This window comes from Pipistrellus kuhlii, unplaced genomic scaffold (genome assembly GCF_014108245.1).
Source record: "Pipistrellus kuhlii isolate mPipKuh1 unplaced genomic scaffold, mPipKuh1.p scaffold_m20_p_16, whole genome shotgun sequence".
Taxonomy (NCBI): Eukaryota; Metazoa; Chordata; class Mammalia; order Chiroptera; family Vespertilionidae; genus Pipistrellus; species Pipistrellus kuhlii.
Window position 1 is genome coordinate 28,048,711 of NW_023425471.1, and position 8,744 is coordinate 28,057,454.

Sequence of the window (8,744 nt, forward strand, 5' to 3'; positions counted from 1 at the left end):
AATTTTTAGTTAACACTTTAGGAACAGCCTTTTGTCCAGTACAATTAATTTTTCTAGAATATTTACTTATTTCAATTAGCCAATTTAAATTAGTCTGAAAACTTGACTACTATTTTACTGTCAAATTTAATACTCTAACAACAATCTTATTTTACCCTATGTATTATATATTAGTGGAAAGGATTTTTTTGTGTTCTTGAGTAGGCCCTGAGTATTCCTGGTACTAGGCAGGATTTAGATATCAAAACCCATTTTCCCACACCATGGGTACAAGACAACTCTAACAAGTCTTGTTGCAATGAGAGGGCAGCTGCTGTCGGCCAAGTCTCTGTCTGTTACGTGGGTCCCAATTTGAGCTGGGCATGGGAAGTTAAGCAGCCATGGGGACAGGAGACTTCCCTCAGAAGGGGTGAGGGTTCAGGCCCCTGCAAAGTTGGGGATGTGAGGGTCTGTGCCCCACCTCTGTTGACCCCCAAGTTTCCTGATGGCCCCTCTGCGACTGTGCCTGTCTTAGGTTGTTTCTTCCCTGAGGAATCCTACTCTTCTCTGGCTAACCAGCCATCCTCTGAGGCCAAGCAGGGTGATGTGAGGTTCAGTTCTGTCTCCTTGGTAGCCTATGCCCCTGTGACCTCCACACCCAGCACTACCTTGGGATCCCCTCACCTACCTGTGGGGTACCACCCCCTTCTGCATGAATTTCATACACCAGGCCTCTAGGGTATATATATATATATATATATATATATATATATATATATATATATATATATATATATAGAAGCCTGTGTCCTGGGTGCCTGCAACCAACCAGAGGAGGGAATCCTGGTCCCAGATGAGAGGTGAGGCAGAGGTGGTTTGGGGTGATTAGGTCAGCAGGGAAGCAGGGGCAATCAGGCCAGTAGGGGAACAATTAGGGGTGTTCAGGCAGGCAGGCAGGCAAGAAGTTAGGATCCAGCAGTCTTGGATTGTGAGAGGCAGTTGGACATCCCCCGACAGGTCCCAGATCACAGAGGGTGCAGGCTGAGCTGAGGGACTCCCCGTCTTCTCCATCCCCTCCCCCTCAGTACACAAATTTGTGCACTAGCCTCTAGTATGAATGCATATATTTTTATCAGGGTTATATCCTCTGGTTGGGTCAATCTTTTTAGTATTATATAGTGACAATTATTGTTTCTTCTGATGGCTTTTATTTTGAAGTCTATTTTGCCAGATATGAATATTGCTACCCCATCTTTTTTATGTCCATTTGCATGGAAATTTTTTTCTATCCCTTCATTCTCATCCTGTGTGAGTCTTTTGTTCTGAGTTGAGTGCCTTGTAGATAGCATTGTACTGGTTATATTTTATTATCCATTCACTATGTCTTTTGATTGGAACATTTCACTCATTTATATTTAAGGTTATAATTGATAGACACTCAATTATTGCCATTTTTATGTTTTATGTGTATGTTTCACTCTATATTTTTTTCTTATTATTATAGCAGTCCCTTTAGCACTTATTGCAATGCTGTTTTTGTGGTGACCAACTCCTTTAGCAGTTTTTTGGGTAGGAAGCTGTTTATTTCACCATTTATTTTGAATGATAGCCACACTAGCTATAGTAGTTTTAACTTCAGATCCTTGCTTTTCATTACCTTTAATACTTCATGCCACTCTCTCTGGCCTATAGAACTTCTGTTAAAAAACAAAAAAATCAACTGACAGACTTATGGGAGCTTCTTTGTAGGTAAATTGTTTTTCTCTTGCTGCCTTTAAGATTTTCTCTTTGTCTTTTAATTTTTGGCATTTTAATTATGATATATCTGGGCATGGACCTGTTTGGGTTCTTCTTGTTTGAGATTCTCGGTGCCTCCGGGATTTATGTGACTTTTTCTTTACCATGTTAGGGAAGTTTTCTGCCATTATTTCTTCAAACAGGTTCTCTATCCCTTGCTCCCTTCATCTTTTGGCACTCCTATGATGAGAATATTGTTAATTTTTATGTTTTCCCACACTTCTCTTAAGCTGTACTCCTGTTTTTAAATTATTTTCCCCTTTTGGTTCTCTGATTGAGTCAAATTTTTCTACTGTGTCTTCTAATTCACTGTTCTGGTCCTCTGCTTCCCATAATCTGCTGTGTATTCTTTCCAATATGTTCTTTTTATAAATATTAAATCTTTATTTTTGAAAGTAATATATATGTCTTTTTTTCCTTATTGATCTCTTCTAGCCTATCCTCATCCCCTACCCCCAGCCTTCACCACCCTATTTTCTGTGTCCATGGGTTATGAATATATCCATGAAAGTTCTTTGGTTGATTTCTTTCCATCCACCCACCCTCCCCTGCCTTTTCTCTGAGATTCTGCAGTATGTTCTATGCTTCTATGTCTCTGGATCTATTTTTTTCATCAGTTTATTTTTTCATTTGATTCCACATATGACTGAGAGCATGTGATCTTTTCTTTTTCTGACTGGCTTATTTCACTTAGCGTAATACTCTCCTGCTCCTTCCATGCTGTCTGATAGGGATATATATATATATATATATATATATATATATATATATATATATATTTTATTTTTTTTTTAATTTTTTTTTTTTTTTTTTTTTTTTTTTACTGCTGCATAGTATTCTATGGTGTAAATGTACCACAGCTTTTTTATCCACTCATCTACTGATGGGCACTTGGGTTGTTTCCAGATCTTAGCTATTGTAAATTGTGCTGCTATGAACATAGGGGTTCATACATTCTTGTAGAGAGCCACCTGAAAAGGCACATGGACGTTCTTTTAATTCTTATCAGCTGAGCCCAAGGGCACTGGCAGAATCCTGTTATCAGTACTGATTTCTTAATCCATGTGCTTGGAATAATGAACAAATAGGACCTTGACTCACCCATGTCTTGATATGCTAAATCTTGTACCAAAAAATAAGGAGCTTACCCAGATTTTGATGAATAGGATCTGGGCACACCCGAAACTCCTTTTGACCTTAAACTCCCCTTTGGAAGCCAATAAATATGCTGTGTTGTCTGTGGTGAGTGTGACTGTCTCTCCATCAGAGAGATGGCACCCACCTAGCTCCCAGCTTTATGAATCTATTTCTGCCCCTTGTCTCTTTCTTTCTCTAATTTCTCAATCCCCAGCTTCTCCCCTCAGGAACCTATCCTTTTTCCATGCAGGATGTAGAAAAAGGAAAAACACCACACATTCTTTATGAATTGTGTTTTGATTTTCTTAGGATATATTCTTAGAAATGGGATCACAGGTTCAAATGGCAATTCCATATTTAATTTTTTGAGGAAACTCCATACTGTTTTCCATAAAGTGGCTCCAGTCTGCATTCCAATGTTTTCTTTACTAGTGCTATGTCATTTTTCATTTCCTACTGGTGATTTTTTATAGTTTCTGTATCTTTTCTCATGCTGTTGACCATCCTTGTAATCATTATTCTGATCTCTATATATGATAAATTTCTTATATCCATTTAATTTAGCTGTTCTTCTGGAGAATTCTCTTGTTCTTTCATTTTGTTGTTGTTGTTGTTAATCCTCACCTGAGGATATTTTAAAATTGATTTTTAGAGAGTGTGAAAGGGACAGGGAGAGATACACAGAGAGAAGCATCAATGTAAGACAGACACATCGATTGGTTGCCTCCTAAACATGCCCAACCATGTCTGAGAATCAAGCCTACAACCAAGATACATGTCCTTTACTGGAATCAAACCCAGGACCCTTCAGTTCACAAGCTGACAGTCTATTCACTGAGCCAAACTGGCTAGGGCTTGGGCTTTTTCTTTTTGTTCTTCCCATTTTGGTTTTCTGCTTGAGTTTGTGCCTATGTATTAGGCAGATCTGCTACAATTCCCAGTCTCTGGTGCAGGACAATTTCAGACATTTGTGAGTGGCCCTTAGTACTGTTTGGAGCTCTCAGCAGTCCAAAACTTGTGGATTCCTCTGCTGTGGCTTTGGGAAAGACCAAGATGTGCACCAAGGTCTGCTTTTCTTAGCCCCGTATCCAAAATGAGATCATAAAAAGACTCAAAACCTGCAGATATCCATCTCTACCTGTAGTCTGATTGTTATTCTCAGAATCCACATGTGTCTCAAGCTGTAGACCACAACAAGGCACAGACTACACAGGGTGAGATGACTGATTTTCCAACAGGATGGGACAATTGCTTCAGATCCTGTCAAAAGCTGCCTGGATGGTAATGGTCTGCCTGAGAAAGATATCCTGTGAAGTTTGAGGGGTATCTCAAGAAGGCAGCACAAAAACCTGGTCAGCTGCCTTCTGAGCTCTAATCCCAGAGCCCCCAACCCTGGATTCTCCTCACACAGTTCTAGTGCACTCTGCCCTCCCTGTGTCAGAAACCAAGGTGAGTGGATGCACATGAAATTTTGTACATTGGCACTTGAAAGGGTGCTTGCCTCTCTAGCCTTCTCTCCCTGGCAAATAGCAACCCCACTGCTTTTCACAACCAGATGTTATATAGACACCTTTCTTAGTTTTGGTGCTCTTGACTGGGGTGCCCAGCTTTGGGTATAGACCCCAGAGTTCCTAGTGAGAATACCCCATAGTTGATATATCCCTCTGAAACGTCTGCTGCTCTCTGTGGGAACCCAGCCAGCCCTTTCGTGTCTCTATCCTTCCTACCAGTCTCTATGCTAACTCCATTTTAAATTTTTGGTTATTAGGGTTCAATCCATCTAGTCTTCAGTTGATTATTCAGGATGGTTTTTCTGTATTTTAGTTATACTGGTAATTTGTTTCATTTTGGGTGAATGTCAGTATAGTTTCCACTTAATCTGCCACCATTTTGAAACTTTTTCTAGTTCTATAAGGTGAACTTAGATTGTTCATTTGAGATATTTCTTGTTTCTTTGTTTAAAATTTTTTTCTTTATTTTTCAATTATAATTTACATTTAATATTATATTACTTTCAAGTATACAGTATAATGGTTAGGCATTTATATAACATACTAGAGTAGGGGTGTCGAACTCAATCAGAGAAGGGGCCAAAATCTAAAATCCAGCCTAAATCGCGGGCCGAATGGTTTTCTGAACAGTCATAAACTGTCATTGTGATGGAAACGCAGCGAAGTGCAGTGATGACAGCGCCTTGCGGGCCACATTGCAAGGCCTGGCGGGACGGATTTGGCCCGCGGGCCTTGTGTTTGACACATGTGTACTAGAGGCTCAGTGCTCAAAAATTCATGCACTTGGAGGGGGGCGTCCCTCAGCCCAGCCTGAGCCCTCTCACAATCTGGGACCCCTCGGGTAGGGTCCCTAGGCCTGGCCTGAACCAGGGCCCATTGGGGCTTCCTTTCCCCTGGCTGCAGGCAGCTGGCCCCATCCTCACTGCTACCACTGCTTGCCATCTGTGCAGCACTGCCCTGCCCCCGCTATTGGTGGCCTCCCTCTGCAGGCATCAGGCTGGGGTGCAATGGCTTGGCTGGCCTAGGCCTCCCTCTTTCTTTGCTGGGGGTGGGGCCAGCCCTGCAAGGGGCTGTCTCCCTACCTGATCACCCCTAACCACTTGCCTACCTATCTGATCACTCCTTACCTCTGGTCTGCTTACCTGATCATTCCTTACCACTCTGCCTGCCTACCTGATTGCCCCTCACCGCTTACTTGGGGGCAGATCCAGCCTGGAGAGAGGCTATCTGCCTACTTGATCACCCCTAACTGCTACTCTGCCTATCTGATCAACCCTAACCACTCTGCCTGCCTGATTGCCCTTAACTGCTTGCTTGGGGGCAAGGCCAGCCCAGGGAGGGGTTGTCAACCTACCTGATCACCACTAACCACTGGTCTGCCTACCTGATCACCCCTAACCACTCTGCCTGCCTGCCTGCCTGATTGCCCCTAATTGCTTGCTTAGGGGTGAGACCAGCATTGACTTCCTGTTGGTCAGCTTCCAGTGTTACTGGTTGTTACAACCCAGGGTTTTTATATATTGATATTAGGATAATGTGATCCTCTAATAAGCCTAGTACTCCCCTGACACCATACATAGTTATTACAATATTGGTTACTATATTTCCTATGTTGTATTTTACATATCCGTGATTATTTGGTAACTGCTGATTTGTATTTCTTAATAATTGTTTTCACTCAGCCCCCACACCCATTCCCCCTGGCTATCCTCTGTTGGTTATCTATAAATTTGTTTATGATTTTGTTATTTATGTTCCATATCTAAGTAAAACCATATGGTATTTGTCTTTCTCTGTCTGACTTACTGCACTTAGCTTTATACTTTCTAGGCCCATCCATGTTGTTGCAAATGGTAAGATAATAATCTGGCCACTCAGTGTATAAACAATGGAATATTATTTGGGTATATAAAAAGATGGCATCTAATCGTGGCTGCAAATGGAGGCAGTTTCATGTAAATTTACAGAGAGAAGTAGAGATGTGCCCGCACTGCTGACTTGGGAAGTGACACTGGTAAGGAAGAACAAATCTTAAAAAGTTAAACATGCCAACTGCCAGTGTGCAGGTCATAAAAGTTTCTAATTAGCAGTAGAAGATGTTTATAAAAATATATATATTTTTTAAGAAAGTAGCTGAAAAAATCTAGAGATAAAAATATAAAAAGTTTACAAAATATATTTTAAGTGAAAATGTTTCCCCAGACTTACAAAGCTTAATTTTTAAAAATTCACCTATTTAAAGTTAAACTAGGCTGATGCAGCTGGTCACATCCTCCACGGAGCTGTGTTGGGACTCAGAATAGATGAGAATCCAGGGCTCGTGGCATCTGAGGCAGGCCTGGGCAACCAACCTGTAGGAAACTGCCCAGTCCCTGGAGGAAGGAGGGCGAGCAGTGGGTGGACTGGGTGCTGTTCCTGGACTTCCCTGTAATCACAAAGCAGGGCTGACACCATGGTCAGATGGTGCTTTGGGGGTGTTTGTGGTCTAACAGGGCAAGGCAGATTGGTCTCCACCAGGATCTCCACCACATGGTCCAGCTCTTCCAGGACCCGCTTGCAGCTGGAGCCAGAGGTAGAGTGCCTGCGGAGCCCAAGGTCTCAAACCCATCTTCAGGGACTGACTTGCTGCCCACAATGCTTATCAGCATGGAGTCCAAGTTGTGGTAGGGACTGTCAATGTCCACAAATAACTCTTCCACTGAGCTGGAGGCTTTACTCACTAGTGTTTCGAATATTTGATCAGCAATTTCTGAAAGCTTCCCCTATTTCCTTGAGGGCTGTCTACTTCCCAAACACATCTCTGCACACATGGGGCAATGGACAATTTGGAGATCAGGTCTGGTTCAGAACCACTGGCTGAATCAGGAGAAGGGAACTCCCCCTGCTGCTCCCATGCTGTTTGATGCAGTATCTTGGTGGAAATGAGGCGGATCAGAGGCACCCGCCCCGCACTCTGGGACAGATGCCAGCACCTGCCAAGTCCCATCCTGGGTCATAATTTCTTCTTGAATCTGCTGGACAGTGTTGGTTATGAGGACCGAGGGGCAGAAAGTGGGTTCAGCCAGCACGTGGCACAGCTGCAGCTTGTCCAGGGACATATCTAGGAGCCACTGCTGCTGCAGGCAGTAAGAGGGCGTGGCCAGGACACCCTCAGTGTCCTCCTAGCTGTGGCAACACTTTCTCTTTAACCCTCAGGCAAACATCATTCCATTCTTTCTCCACCGCCTTCTCCTCCTCCTCTTCTTCTTCCTCTTCCTTATCAAGAAGTCACTTTTTAAAAATATATTTTTATTGATTTCAGAGAGGGAGAGAGAGATAGAAACATCAATGAGGAGAGAGAATTATTGATAGGCTATCTCCTGCATGTCCCTTTCTGGGGATTGAGCCACCAACCCATGCATGTGCCCTTGACTGGAATCAAACCTGGGACCCTTAAGTCTGCAGGCTGACGCTCTATCCATTGAGCCAAACCAGCCAGGGCAAGAAGTCACTTTAACATTTCTTGTAATACTGGTATGGTGGTAATGAACACCTTCAGCTTTATCTTGTATGGTAAGGTTTTTTTAATCTCTCCTTTGTTTCTGAATGATAGCCTTGCTTTTAGGGGATTTTCTGAGCTTCCTGGACTTGTGTGTGTGTGTTCTTTTTAAAATATTTTTATTGGTTTGAGAGAGGGAGAGAGACACAGAAACATCAATGATGAGAAAGAATCATTGATAAGCTGCCTCCTGCACTCCCCACACTGGGAATCAGAGCCCACAACTCCAGAATATGCTCCCACCAGAATTGAACCATGACCTCCTGATTCATGCATGGGTCAATGCTCAACCACGAAGCCATGGCCGGCCAAGCTTCTTATGTGTATTTTCTTTGCCAGGTTAGGGAAGTTTCCAGTCATTATTTCTTCAAATATGTTTTCAACATCATGCCTCTCTTCTCTTTCTGGTAACCCTATGATGCCAATGGTGTTATTATTGAGATCTCAGAGGTTTCTTAAACTATCCTCATTTTTTAAAAAAATATTTTTTTTCTCTTCTGATTGTGTGTTTTCCACTACGTTGTCTTTCAAATAGCCGATTTGATTCTCTGCTTCATCTAATCTATTGTTTCTAATGTATTCTTTATTTCAATTCATCTATTCTTCAGTTCTGACTGGTTCTTTTTAATGGTTTCTATTCCCTTTTTTTATGTTTACTAGCTCTTTATTGAAGTTCTTCCTGAGTTAATCTATTCTTCCAGTAAGGTCTTTGCACATCCTTTTAACCAGTATTTTGAATTCTGCATCTGATAGATTGCTTGCCTTCATTTTCTTTTGTTCTT

The 8,744-nt window shown here is 42.1% G+C and overlaps 1 pseudogene; it reads right to left on the minus strand.

The window, feature by feature from the left end:
- Positions 1–6,594: 6,594 nt before the first annotated feature.
- On the minus strand, positions 6,595–7,627 carry LOC118720002 (annotated as a pseudogene).
- Positions 7,628–8,744: the final 1,117 nt, after the last annotated feature.